Source organism: Oncorhynchus nerka, linkage group LG3 (genome assembly GCF_034236695.1).
Source record: "Oncorhynchus nerka isolate Pitt River linkage group LG3, Oner_Uvic_2.0, whole genome shotgun sequence".
Taxonomy (NCBI): Eukaryota; Metazoa; Chordata; class Actinopteri; order Salmoniformes; family Salmonidae; genus Oncorhynchus; species Oncorhynchus nerka.
In genome coordinates, this window is record NC_088398.1 from 18,186,619 (window position 1) to 18,202,085 (window position 15,467).

The 15,467-nt window shown below is 40.4% G+C and overlaps 1 pseudogene; it reads right to left on the reverse strand.

The window, feature by feature from the left end:
• Positions 1 to 11,507: 11,507 nt before the first annotated feature.
• LOC135562989 (tyrosyl-DNA phosphodiesterase 2-like) lies at positions 11,508 to 14,689 on the reverse strand (annotated as a pseudogene).
• Positions 14,690 to 15,467: the final 778 nt, after the last annotated feature.

Here is a 15,467-nt window from a genome sequence, read left to right on the forward strand (position 1 = left end):
TGTCCTGACTCTCTCTGATTAAACATCCCATGGCGCTGATAGTAAGATCATGACCACCTAATTATTCCCTTCATTCCTTCAATTGGCACATGTCACTCCTCTCCTCCTGACATGTGGTGAGCGTTATGGCACAAAATGGTTGCCATGCATCACCCAGGTGGGTGTTACACGTTGGTGGTGGATACGAAACAATATACTTTATTGTGTGACGTCAGCATACAAATACACAAACACAACACACTGAGCGTAGAGGGCATTTAGGACACATTCTCTTTCCATGACATAAACTGACCAGGTGAATCCAGGTGAAAGCTATGATATCTTATTGATGTCACTTGTTAAATCCACTTCAATCAGTATAGATGAAGGGGAGTAGACGGTTTAAATAAGGATTTTTTAGCCTTGAAACAATTGAGACATGGATTGTGTATGTGTGTCATTCAGAGGGTGAATGAGCAAGGCAAAATATTTAAGTGGTTTGTGTCAATAACTACAATGCTGCTGGGTTGGTCAAGCTCAACTGTTCCCTGTGTGTATTAAGAATGGTCCACCACCCAAAGGACATCCAGCCAACTTGACACAACTGTGAGAAGCATTGGAGTCAACATGGGCCAGCATCCCTTTGGAACGCTTTCGACACCTTGTAGAGTTCATTCTAGAGGCATGGCCGATTAATTAGGGCCGGTTTCAAGTTTTCATAACAATCGGTAATCGCCATTTTTGGATGTCGATTATGGTCGATTACATTGCATTCCATGAGGAGACTGCGTGGCAGGCTGAGCACCTGTTATGCGAGTGCAGCAAGGAGCCAAGGTAAGTTGCTAGCTAGCATTAAACTTATCTCATAAAAAACAATCAATCTTCTAGTTTAACGAGCGCATTCTCAAAAAAAGCACTGTCGCTGCACCAATGTACCTAACAATAAACATCAATGCCTTTCTTAAAATCATTACACAAGTATATTTTTTAAACCTGCATATTTAGTTACAAGAAATTCATGTTAGCAGGCAATATTAACTAGGGAAATTGTGTCACTTCTCTTGCGTTCTGTGCAAGCAGAGTCAGGTTATATGCAGCAGTTTGGGCCGCCTGAATTTGCCAGAATTGTACATAATTATGACATAACATTGAAGGTTGTGCAATGTAACAGCAATATTTAAACACCCGTTCGATAAAATACGGAATGGTTTTGTTTTCGAAATGATAGCTTTCGGATTTGACAATATTAATGACCGTATTTCTGTGTGTCTGTTATATTATAATTAAATAATTATGATTTGATAGAGCAGTCTGACTGAGCTGTGGTAGGCAGCAGCAGGCTCGTAAGCATTCATTCAGCACTTTCCTGCGTTTGCCAGCAGCTCTTCGCAATGCATGAAGCACAGCTCTGTTTATGACTTCAAGCCTATCAACTCTCGAGATTAGGCTGGCAATACTATAGTGCCTATTTTTTTTTACCTTTATTTAACTAGGCAAGTCAGTTAAGAACAAATCCTTATTTTCAATGATGGCCTAACAGTGGGTTAGCTGCCTGTTCAGGGGCAGAACGACAGATTTGTACCTTTTCAACTCAGGGATTTGAACTTGCAATCTTTCGGTTACTAGTTCAATGCTCTAACCACTAGGCTACCCTGCCGCCCATATAAGAACATCCAATAGACAAAGGTAAATTAAATACAAATGGTATAGAGAGAAATAATCCTATAACTTCCTATAATAACTACAACCTAAAACTTCTTAACTGGGAATATTGAAGACTCATGTTAAAAGGAACCACCAGCTTTCATATGTTCTCATGTTCTGAGCAAGGAACATAAACGTTATCTTTTTTTACATGGCACATATTGCACTTTTACTTTCTTCTCCAACACTGTGTTTTTGCATTATTTAAACCAAATTGAACATGTTTCATTATTTATTTGAGACTAAAATAGATTTGATTTATATATTATATTAAGTTAAAATAAAAGTGTGTCAGTATTGTTCAGTATTGTTGTAATTATCATTATTACAAATATATATATATGTAAAAATATATATATAACAAATTTAAATAATAGCAAAATAAAATAAAAATAAAATAAATCTTGACTGATTCATCGGTGTCGGATTTTTTTGGGTCCTCCAATAATCGGTATCAGTGTTGAAAAATCATAATCGGTCGACCTCTAGTTCATTCCCCAACAAATTGAGGCTGTTCTGAGGGCAAAAGGGGGTGAAACTCAATATAAGGTGTTCTTCATGTTTTGTACACTCAGTGTATATTTCATGCAGTCCAGAAAACTGAAAAGTTACCACACAAGTCACACATTTACATTTACACATATTCAATGTCTCTGCAGCCTACTGCCCGACTATGTTTTGGTCTGCAAGGGTCCACGATTATTATTATTTCATTTTTTTGTGGGGATTTTTTATGTAAAAAATAAGCATTTCAAGGTCCTGGAGTGGCCTAGCCAGGCTCCAGATCTCAACTCCATAGAAAATCTTTGGAGGGAGTTGAAAGTCCGTGTTGCCCAGCAACAGCCCCAAAACATCACTGCTCTAGAGGGGATCTGCATGTTAGGAATGGGCCAAAATACCAGCAACAGTGTGTGAAAACCTTGTGAAGACTTACAGAAAACATTTGACCTCTGTCATTGCCAACAAAGGGTATATATAAGTATTGAGATAAACTTTTGTTATTGACCAAATATTTATTTTCCACCATAATTTGCAAATAAATTCATTAAAAATCCTACAATGTGATTTTCTGGATTTTTTTTCTCATTTTGTCTGTCATAGTTGAAGTGTACCTATGATGAAAATTACAGGCCTCTCTCATCTTTTTAAGTGGGAGAATTTGCACAATTGGTGGCTGACTAAATACTTTTTTGCCCCACTGTATATACCATAGGCTGTCATTGTAAATAAGAATCTGTTCTTAACTGACTTGCCTAGTTAAATAAAATAAAAATATATACTTCAATTCTCTACTTCATGAGTGAATTCAATAATTGAATTGGAATTCCATATTAAAGTTGAATTGACCCCAACCCTGCTCAGCTTCAAAATGGCACATTTTCTCTCAGCTCATGGAAATATGTGTAGAATTGCAGAAAATATGCCTTACGACAGCAACATGTTTTCTACATCGCCAGGAAACCTTTCTTCCAATGAACTATGGGGAGGTCAAAATAATGAAACTGTCTACCAAATGTTTTTATGTTGATTACTTCTATTTATCAGTCATGTGATAAGACACCCCTGCTCTTTGTGAACCCCATACACCAGTTATTTTAGTCACAGTTACATTGATTTCGGAAGCCAATGATACTAAATTGTAGCCTTGAGTCTGAACTCCAGTGCCTTTTTGCCGTATTAAAATAACCACATAAAGATTGTGCCTGGTGTGAGGGTACTTCAGTGTACTGCTTTGTCTGACTAATTTGTCTAACTAATCTAGCTAACGATTGGTCCTATGGTCCAATTTATAGAAGGGGTAGAAGTTAGGAAGGAAGGACACTTTTAAACTTTTTTTTATGACGTCGTAAACCAGGCCTCATTCCTGAATAATCCAGTATAAATCAGTAAATATTAGGCCTGTTAAGCTATAGCCGACTCCATGATTTACGATGGAGCTGAGAGGCGACTAGTGTGGGCGGACTGGAGCTCCGACGTCACATGAAATGAAAAAAAGGATGGATGTCAGCACACAAAGAATAGCCCTCAATTACAAACATCATCGTTCATTTTTGATAAAATGTTGTGTGACGTAGGAGCTCCAGTCCGCCCACAGTAGTTGCCACTCAACTCCATCATAAATCGTGGAGTTGAGTTTAATTGGCTAGTTATACCGTGCATTTTGCAAATAGTAAAATCTCATTAATCAAATGTTCAGGGCAGAACAATATGACAGCTGTTGCCTCTGTCATCATTAGTTCAGGAATTAACAGAGGTCCCTCAAGGACAGAGCCATATAAATATAAATCCTAGGTTTCTCTTCTGTTATCCTGCTCTCCTCTACCTCTTCTTTCCCCTCAGTTCTTCACTCCTTTATCACCTATCTCTTCATCCTCTTTCTTTCCTCTGCTCTCCTCATGGCTCTCATGTTCTCTCCTATTTTCTCCCCTCTCTTCTAGACTCTCTCTTCCCATTCTCACTCAGGCAGTTCAGCTAACACTGTCCATGGTGCTGAAATCAACCTTGCCACCCATCTCAATGCACTGCTCCCTAAGTGTGTGCGTGTGTGCAAGTGTACTCTCTGTCTGTGTCTGTACTGATGAAAAAAACAAGTCAATGGCCATGTCTTCTTGACTATACTTATGCTACTATAATATACAACATGGGATAATAACACAATTAAGTTAATGATAATGACAGTCCATTGAAAGAACACAGTTTACCCTGTTAGCTAAATGTTCAGATTAGGAAAACATTTCATACACATTTTGGTGGGACATAGAATGTGCTATCACAGCTCAAATGTATAGCTCTGTATTGTTGCATGGTTGTACAGTAAGCACGGTCTCACTTAAGAATATACTCTTATATACTCTTCATTTTAAAGGGACTTCCTGGATAAAGAATCAAATAAATCCAATCAAATACTGTTTAATACAGCAGGAGGTTGAATACAGTGTACTTCAGCTAAGGGATGTGTCTATTGTCCCTGTTCTCAGGGTTTATGGCAGGTGAACATCGCCTGACAAACCATCAGGAACTCATTATCATTGACACCCCAAATACATTTACATAATGTGTCGCTAAACTAGGGCAATCTCATTTTAAGCTGGATTGCATAATCTTACCCATTATACTGTCCACCCTAATCTAATGATCTTGTACCTGGGCCATCTGGATTAGCTCAAATCAAAACACAACATGATGTCCAGAGAGGTATCCTTAATGTCCCCAGAGGGTCAGACTGTTTCCCAACTCAGGCCACATACTGGAATACCCTGTAAACAGGTGACTGTCTTTGCAATCATGGCCATTTAATCATTCTTATCTTGAAATTGACTAAATCACTTCTCACCTGACCTCTGTCTTTACTGTTTAAACCAATCAATCCATTCATTTCAAAATGAGCCCACCATGTCAAACAAATACCACTATTTATTCAAGATAGTTGAATGTTTTATTTAATGATGACAGCCTTGGTAATGACATCGGACTTGGTGATAGGTAGATGGTTCAGTGGCATTATATGACAAATTGTTTTCATTTATGGTAATTTGCCATTTCCAACGGTACATTTGGCTGCTGGTGCCATTGGCTACCAGCATGGGTCCGATATCAACTTGCCAATGTAAGGACCACAATGGAAATGAGTTGCAAACTTGTTTGTGGTGATCTTAAATGTTGTATATCCACTTACATGGCTCAATTTTGTTTTTAAATTGTCAAATGAATAAAACCAAATCAAAGAAATTTGCTGCCTTATAGCCAAGTTTTAGCTAGATGAGAACTACAACTAAAGTAATGACAATGCCCTGTACTGAGAAGTTGCTTATCTGTCTACGACTAGCTGACCTCTGCTACACCTTTGACACAGAGAGAGATGAAATACCAACTACAGGCATTTTAGGTGGAAGGATTAAATCAAATCCCACATTTCATATAAAATCCTAAGCTTTAGAGTGTGTGTGTTGCAATTCTATCTACTTTCTGATCTTTCAGTCCGTCCTAAACCTCCTCTATTCAAAGTTGTTATCTTGGCACCTCTAAACGATTATCCTTATTGACAGGTCCTGCTTATCAGGCCAAAATATGTCAGCTGGAAGATTAGATCTGACTTCAACAGCTGATGTTGGGCAAATGTGGAAGGATCTACTGGGTATGTCTTAACATGTCAAAGTAGGCAGGACAAGGAAGGGTAGGCAAGCAAGCCCCAACAATAAGACAGATATGTACGATAGACTGAGGATAACATCAAAGGGGACAGCTACCCCAACAAAAAGCCTTTAAACTAGGAAGTGGGGCCTCTCTGAAATGAGATGTGTGTGTGAAGTCGTTTCAGCATTTCTGCTGCTGGCAACAATTTGCCCTTTGTTGATCCTTCTAGCTCTGACCACTCACACACCTACAGTTCCAAAACATTTCCTCCCCCATTCCGCCAGTGTTTTGCCACTGCCACTCCACCATGGCAGAGGGAAAAGCAAGGCCACTGTTCCTCCTGCAGCTAGCCAGTGATGCAATCTAATACGACCCCTTTATGACCCCAGTTCATTTTACACATATGCTCGCTGACACAGACTGAGCTCCAACAGGGGGGTTGAAAAGTCCCTTAATAACCTCTTAGGGTCTTCTATCATCTCTTTTGAAACCAAAATGTGATTACTATCGATCAGATACTTTTACACAGCATTCCCCTGAGAACAATATTACAGTCATATTAGTATGATTGACTGTGTATTAAAACAGGTCACAGAAGGTTACACTATCTTCCAGTGTGCCCCAGGGCCATTACCTTCTGATTGCAGCCTAGACTGGATGGATTGACTCAATTGTACTGTACAGTAAGAACAGTATGTCACCTCTTCTCATGTCTATGTTTCCAAATAAAACTCAGAATACATCACAACTGTATCTGTTTCTCGAGTCCAAAAACACATCAGACATATATAGTGACACTTGTTAGCTTTAAGGGTACAGAAATGTGCTCTACATGCACCCACTGAATGAGAGGCTGCCAGTGGTAGGAGAGGAAGTGCTTATGTAGCCCCTTCCTATGTACCCTTCCTGTGAATCAGCTACCCCCGGCCAAATCAGTTGGCTGGGTCAGAGAGGTTAATCAATGGGGCGCCAAGCTGCTGAGACAGGCACTTAAAAAAAAAAAACGATTTGACAGGATCGGTGGAAGGGGACAGAGGGGAGGTTATGGTTTGCTGTTACTGTAGAGCAAGGGATTGGGGGCGATTGATTATGAAAATCAGTTGAAGCAAGGGGGAGAAACGAGTAAAAGGGAGCGAGGAGGAAGAGGATGTGGACGACAATGAAAGGACAAAGAGGTGGTGATAGAGACATAATACAGGCATTTGTTTCTTCATTAGAGGCCTGTCTTTAGACTGCTGCAGTGGACAGGAATTAGAACTACATTTGTCCTCAGCACTACATGAAGGAGGGAGGGACTGCTGAGTCCTGAAAGGAACAATCCAGACAGTGCCTCATGAGACTGACCTTGAGAATGATGTTAAAGTAGCAGCAAATATCAATACATGATAACATATGACCAATATGAACCATTGTAAGGCCCTAATCTCTGATACAGTGCTTTGTTGTTTGATCCCCTATTTTAATATTCAGCAAGATGACTGCATGATAATTACTATGTCAATCATATTCCACACTATGTTTAATTGTAAGAAGATAGAAAGTGGACATAGACATTTTTATGGATAAATGTGTTAACTGCATGATTCATGACACTGTCAAAAATGATAATTGGATGTTCTACTATAGGCAGGGATGCAAACTGGTGAGGGACCAAAAAGGTGACACTTTTTTTTGCACTGAAACATGCAAAAAATCCCTGCTAGGGGGAAATGCAGGTTTGAACTATTTAAACAAAGAATATGATTTAAACACAGCAAAAAAAGAAACGTCCTCTCACTGTCAACTGTGTTTATTTTCAGCAAACTTAACATGTCTAAATATTTGTATGAAGATTTTAAAAATTCAACAATAGACATAAACTGAACAAGTTCCACAGACATGTGACTAACATAATTGGAATAATGTGTCCCTGAACAAATGGGGGTCAAAATCAAAAGTAACCGTCAGTATCTGGTGTGGCCAACAGCTGCATTAAGTACTGCTGTACATCTCCTCCTCATGGACTGCACCAGATATGCCAGTTCATGCTGTGAGACGTTCCCAGACATTTCTGGGGGGGAATGGCCCTAGCCTTAACCCTCCAATCTAACATGTCTCAGATGTGCTCAATGGGATTGAGATCCAGCCATGGCAGAACACTGACATTCCTGTCTCGCAGGAAATCACACACAGAACAAGCAGTATGACTGGTGGCATTGTCATGCTGGAGGGTCATGTCAGGATGAGCCTGCAGGAAGTGTACCACATGAGGGAGGAGGATGTCTTCCCTGTAACGCACAGCGTTGAGATTACCTGCAATGACAACAAGCTCAGTCCGATGATGCTGTGACACACCGCCCCAGACCATGATGGACCCTCCGCCTCCAAATCCTCTTTGTTATTGTTCAAGTGATGCGCTGCTGTAACTGACAAGCTGCTTTTCCAGAGCGCACACTGATGCTGTAATTAGTAACAGGCTGACAACACTGCTCGTGTTGTGTCCGCAAGCGTTGCAAAATAAATGTAGAAATGTATGTTATTCAATTATTGCACCCACTGCAACCAGTGTCTGCCTTGCCAAGGGCTAAAATAGAAGTCAGTTCTATTTCTGACGCAGATCGTGCTGCAAGTCCTGCCTCTCCCATCTTCCTCATTGGTTTATAGAAGCAGGTACCCATGTGCCATCTCCTCATTGGTTATACCCACGTGGGTGACCGAAAGACTAATGAGGTCAGTGGCAGTGATGCACCTAATTTATGAAAGTTGCCAATCGCAATATAAAGTCAACAGAAGAAAAGGCCTGGAAGGAGGAGAGATGACTAGAAACGATTCGGTTGACCGTTTTATGTGTGGATTAATTGGCGGAGTAGAGGACCTTGTGTATTTCAGGTAAAATAACATCTCAATGTTTATATCCCAGGACAAATTAGCTAGCAACAGCAAGCTAGCTAAAAAGGACAAAGTAGCTAGCAAGTGCAAGCTAGCTAGCAAAGTTGCCATAAATGTTTAATGTTTTTCGACCTGTCCCCAGATTAATATAATTGGTTCAGAGTTTGTTTTGATATTTTAACCTGCGTGTCGTGATCGCGTTTGGTGTGGGGGAACAAAATACATTTATGCATGATAACGCACACGCGCAGCTGGTTTGATTTCCGTGTGAGCCTTGGATACAGCCACTAGTATTGCTCCAAACGCGCATCACTCATTCGCTTACAGCCAGTACTAATTCAACCCCCCCTTCCCTCCCAAACATTTATCATCAGATCTACACGAATCACGTAGGTCACCTATTTTGGATTCAAAACAGCGAATTTCGCCGAAATGTGACTAGTTTGCATCCCTGAATAGGGCTGTATGTCACTTTGGTCAGGTTACAACCTTAATAATATAACAAATAGACATGATCGTTTCAACCAGCTTTAGTCTTCATTCCTAGAGACAGTATCATCACATGAGAGAATGAGTGTGATGTCTAATAAACACACAGAGGATTTTCACCTTTTCCAGGTCATCCTCTGTACCTCCCCAAAACAATGAACCTATTTCTGGCTACTGTCCCAGAATGCACCTGGTTGATTGACTGACAGGCTCTTTACTGAGGATGTTAATGGAGAATGCGCTAGTACATTTATATACACCTAAGCTAACCCGCTCGCTGAAGCCACGCCAGTAACAAATAATTCCTCACATTGACAGGTTGCCATCTCTCCTAATTTCCAGCAGACTGTGCAGACATATTTCCATTCGGCTCGGATTAAACAGCTGAGAAAATGAGCTCCCAATCAATTTTCCAAATGAAAACATTGGGGCCCTGTTCATCCATTTCTCTCCCTACAGAAGATACTGCCATCCATCTAAAACAGACAAAAGGGTGCACTGGTCCTAGGGGAGATAACTCAGGAAACAACCTGAGCAGGAACAGAAAGCCACAGAAAACCAATACAGCCGTGCACAAGCACACACACATGTGCGCATACACACACAATCATACACATAATAGCACACAAAGCACACATACACACACTTACTCAAAAGCACAGACTCACACACTTTGTGAAGTATGTCACCCTAACACACACAATAACACAATAAATATATTATCAGCAATATAAACATGATCTATGGTTGTCAAAACAAATCATTAGCCTTGCGATCAACCCCTCCCTAAAAAATACATGAGTCAGCTGCTCTGTTTGCATATGTATTGATGCACATTATTGATAGCAAAATGTTCAAGGCATTTCAATGAGGGAGCATTCATTCTTGAGGTTATCAGTAATAGAGAACGCCAAGAGAGGAGAAAAGCCTTAAAGAAACAGTCAAGACAGAACATTAGATACTAGACACCGTCAGTCTCAACCAGACCAGCGGCTCAGGAAATGGCATACATGTGGTCATGTAGTCACAAAAACATTCTGAAGTCTGTTTTGTGTCTGTATTTTCTCCCTTGTCTGATTCGGCAGCTTAATGCCACGATGAATACCATTGACAAAGCACCGATTTCATGAATGAATGCACCACGCTTTCTCTCTCTCACGGTGAGGGTGGCTCTGTTGAGGGTGGTGCTATCAGGGCTAGACAAGTGTTATTCATAGGGCTGTCTTTATCCCTAATGCGATAAAGGAGTTTATTTTTGGAGGTCATTTTCATCCATGGTGTCTGGTGCAGTGAGTGGATCTGGAATATGGCCAGAGCTACCTCTAGTGGAGAGAAATCAGAACTAACTTGTTTGGTATGGGGTTCTTCTGTGTTATTTTTACTGAATGGTTGGGTAAGGCTGTTAATACACAAGAAGTTCACTTTGTGAGTGCAAAATGGTAGAGATCTGTTACAGAAACAGCAAGTTAATTAACTGTTCTCTAAAACAATACAGCCTTTGTAGTGGAATTATTGTAATCAAAATGAGAGACTTTTAGATTTCTTCAAAACAATCAACCTTTATTATTTAATTAGTGCAGTAATGAAGCTGGTCGGTAACCACCCCTGGAGCTAATCACTGAGAACTCAATCAGCTGGTTTTAGCCACAGCATTTTATAGCAAAGTCCATCCTCCTTCAGTCTACATGACAAACAACAGATGTATGGAATGGGTCACAAGGTTAAGATTTTGTATGAAAGATACTTATAATTCACAATAGACAGTATCTGCTGTAAAAACATGAGAACTCATTGTGTAGAGACCAGTGTCTGGCCCCCCAACTCCATACTGGAGCCGAACTGTGACTAACGAGATGCTACGTGCACTAACTCAAAACACAAACAATATCCCATAACCCACAGGTAGAAAAAAGGCTACTTAAGTATGATCCCCAATTAGAGACAACGATAGCCAGCTGCCTCTAATTGGGAATCATACCAAAACCCCACATAGAAAATATAAACTAGACTAACTCACCAGTCACGCCCTGACCTACTCCACCATAGAAAATAAAGGCTCTCTATGGTCAGGACGTGACACACAGATGAGTGTTCTAACAACCCCTTATTCAGTTGCTTAAAACAACCATCTGATGCAGTAAAAGTATTATAACATAATCTTGCATTTTGCTTACACCTTGCAAATTAAAATCACATAGAAAGTCATATCAAAGTGGGTCAATACAAATAATTGTCTGGAACAGAATGAGTTTATTGTGAAATTGGCTTGATGCTGCTTTGATGTTTAAAACAGTGATAGAAAATAACCAGATACTGTACCCTGGAGGATAGCCAACAAAGTTTCTGCTTCCAAGTCCAGAGACAGTATGAATGTGCCCTTGAATAGGATACATAACCTGTTGGCACAGACAAATATGTGGCTGGATAAATCAATTAAAAGTGTGCCTTGGAACAGCAGCATTTGCCAAACATAGAAATTGAAGGCATTAATCACTATTGTTGCGCCCATAATCCATAATCCTAGGTCGAAATCTCGAAATCTCCCAATGTACATAAAGATGGGCAAAGATTTCTATACTGTTCCTGGTTGACATGACATGGACAGCTAACTGTTCCCTTTGTATCATTCAGGTGTTGCTTGACTGAGAGGTTTTATGACGAAGGTGCAGAGGAGATCCCAGTGACAGTCATCCAACCTCTTCAGGCCCACCAGGGTCATGCCATCTGGGCTGACCTTTGACCCTCGCTGGCCTGCCTCAGGAAGATGTGGTTGAAGCGCAGGTGAGCGGGGAAAGGGAGGTCATTTTTGTCATTGGTGACACAGTCCCAGGTGTACCGGCAGTCTTCCGGCTGGCCCAGGTAGACCGCCCAGGTTCTTCACCTGGAAACACACATAGACATGTTGCAGACATACAGACATACATGATGTACATGTCAAACACATCGCTGCCTCTCTCCCTGTCTCACCTCCCAGTCGTTGAGGTTGGTGTCTCCCCCAAAGATAACACTGTGGTCCTGGAGCTGCTCCCTCATTGTCTTCCACACCGTCCCCACCTGGTTCTGGAGTTCCAGGGATTGGGGCTTCATGCTCTCCATGTGGGACGTCATCACACACAGAGGATGGCCAAGGAAAGAAACCTGGTCAGTGACAGAGAGAGCAGAGAGACACTGAGTAAGGGCAGAATCATAACTTGAGATCTGCATGTGTAACTTGAATATCTGTGCACATTTTCTATTACTTAATGAAATTTGATGGAATGAGAGACGACAGGAAAAGATAAAGCAAGGTACAGAGAGTGTTCTTACATGGGCCATAAGCAGGTTTCTCCTCATCTCTGTGGTAGGGTAATTCACTACGCTACTCTCCAGAAGTTGAACTCTGGACTTCCTCAGCAGTATGGCAGTGAAATAGCTTCTGTCACTACCTGGGATGGACCATATCAACATAACGTAGGAAGGATAACCATAAACACAGTCATATAAATACATAATTACAGTCATATAATCCACATCTGGCCAAAGAAAAGCTAGAAATTATCTCAAATGACAAGACTTTATAATTAGAGTTCGATCAATTATGATTTTTCAACGGCGATACCGATACCGATTATTGGAGGACCAAAAAAAAAACAATACCGATTAATCGGCCGATTTTTACAATTTATTTGTGATAATGACAATTACAACAATACTGAATGAACACTTATTTTAACTTAATATAATACATCAATAAAATCAATTTAGCCTCAAATAAATAATGAAACATGTTCAATTTGGTTTAAATAATGCAAAAACCAAGTGTTGGAGAAGAAAGTAAAAGTGCAATGTGTGCCATGTAAAAAAGCTAACGTTTAAGTTCCTTGCTCAGAACATGAGAACATATGAAAGCTGGTGGTTCCTTTTAACATGAGTCTTCAATATTCCCAGGTAAGAAGTTTTAGGTTGTAGTTATTATAGGAATTATAGGACTATTTCTCTCAATGCCATTTGTATTTCATATACCTTTGAATATTGGATGTTCTTATAGGCACTTTAGTATTGCCAGTGTAACAGTATAGCTTCCGTCCCTCTCCTCGGCCCATACCTGGGCTCGAACCAGGAACACATCGACAACAGCCACCTTCGAAGCATCGTTACACATCACTCCCCAAAAGCCTTGCAGAGCAAGGGGAACAACTCCTCCAAGTCTCAGAGCGAGTGAAGTCACCGATTGAAACGCTATTAGCGCGCACCCTGCTAACTAGCTAGCCATTTCACATCGGTTACACCAGCCTAATCCCGGGAGTTGATAGGCTTGAAGTCATAAACAGCTCAATGCTTGAAGCATTGCGAAGAGCTGCTGGCAAACGCACGAAAGTGCTGTTTGAATGAATGCTTACGAGCCTGCTGCTGCCTACCATCGCTCAGTCAGACTGCTCTATCAAATATCAAATCATAGACTTAATCTTAACATAATAACACACCGAAATATGAGTTTTTGGTCATTAATATGGTCGAATCCGGAAACTAACATTTAGAAAACAAAACGTTTATTCTTTCAGTGAAATACGGAACCGTTCCGTATTTTATCTAACGGGTGGCATCCCTAAGTCTAAATATTGCTGTTACATTGTAAAACCTTCAATTTGATGTCATAATTATGTACAATTCTGGCTAATTAATTACGGTCTTTGTTAGGAATAAATGGACTTCACACAGTTCGCAACGAGCCAGGCGGCCCAAACTGCTGCATATACCCTAACTGCTTGCACGGAACGCAAGAGAAGTGACACAATTTCCCTAATTATAAGAAATTCATGTTAGCAGGCAATATTAACTAAATATGCATGTTTAAAAATATATACTTGTGTATTGACTTTAAAGAAAGGCATTGATGTTTATGGTTAGGTTTGGTGCAACGACAGTGTTAAATCATCACCCGTTTGGCGAAGTAGGCTGTGAGTCGATGAGAAATTAACAGGCACCGCATCGATTATATACAACGCAGGACACGCTAGATAAACTAGTAATATCATCAACCATGTGTAGTTAACTAGTGATTATGTGAAGATAGATTGTTTTTTATAAGTTTAATGCTAGCTAGCAACTTACCTTGGCTTCTTGCTGCCCTCGCGTAACAGGTAATCAGCCTGCCATGCAGGCTCCTCGTGGAGTGCAATGTAAGGCAGGTGGTTAGAGAGTTGGCCTAGTAACCGGAAGGTTGCAAAAACGAATCCCCGAGCTGACTAGGTAAAATTCTATTGTTCTGCCCCTGAACAAAGCAGTTAACCCACCGTTCCTAGGCCGTCATTGAAAATAAGAATGTGTTCTTAACTGACTTGCCTAGTTAAATAAAAAATAAATAAAAAATCGTCCAAATCGGTGTCCAGAAATACCGATTTCCGATTGTTATGAAAACTTGAAATCGGCCCTAATTAATCGGCCATTCCGATCAATCGGTCGACCTCTATTTATAATGACTGAAAAGGTATTTATAATGCTATTGCTTACCCGGCAACAGATGATATGGCTTCATGCTTGAAGCATTGCGAAGAGCTGCTGGCAAACACACGAAAGTGCTGTTTGAATGAATGCTTACGAGCCTGCTGCTGCCTACCATCGCTCAGTCAGACTGCTCTATCAAATATCAAATCATAGACTTAATCTTAACATAATAACACACTGTAAAACATGGTAAATTGGTGAAATATTGGTGAATTGATGAAATTGGTTAAATAACCTCTTGCAGTAGCACAATGTCACGATGGTACCTTCAAGGCAGAAAGAACATGAGAAATCAACACAACGCTATTTCACTGCTTAAGATGTTGTTTAATGACTTGTAAACATATAATTTTGTTCTGTGACTTGACCAGACAATTAATGAAAAACAGTAACATTGTTTTTGATGGATAATAAAGGTTTATATGTACAGTATATGTGCAGTTTTAACAGGGAGGGTAAAAAGCATTTACTCCGTGACAAAAGGGAATTAGAAAATTGTGCCGAAGATGAATCTAGGACAGACTTCAAAAGCAATGGGCCAAAATCTCATTAACTGTGACGACTGTCTCCCTCCGATTAGTCACAGCTTCTCTCCACGCAGTGGGAGGGTGGGTTATGGGAATGACACACAAACATCTCATCCTAAAGACTATATGACGAAATGTGTTGTATGTTGATGTGACTCACTCGATCAGGTAGTCCAGTAGCTTTGAGAGACGTTCCTTGATATCGTTCAGGTCCAGGTCGTCTATGTTCCAGGTCAGAAGGGTGAGTTTGTTTGATCTCCTTTTTTCTTAGGTTTTTCCTTG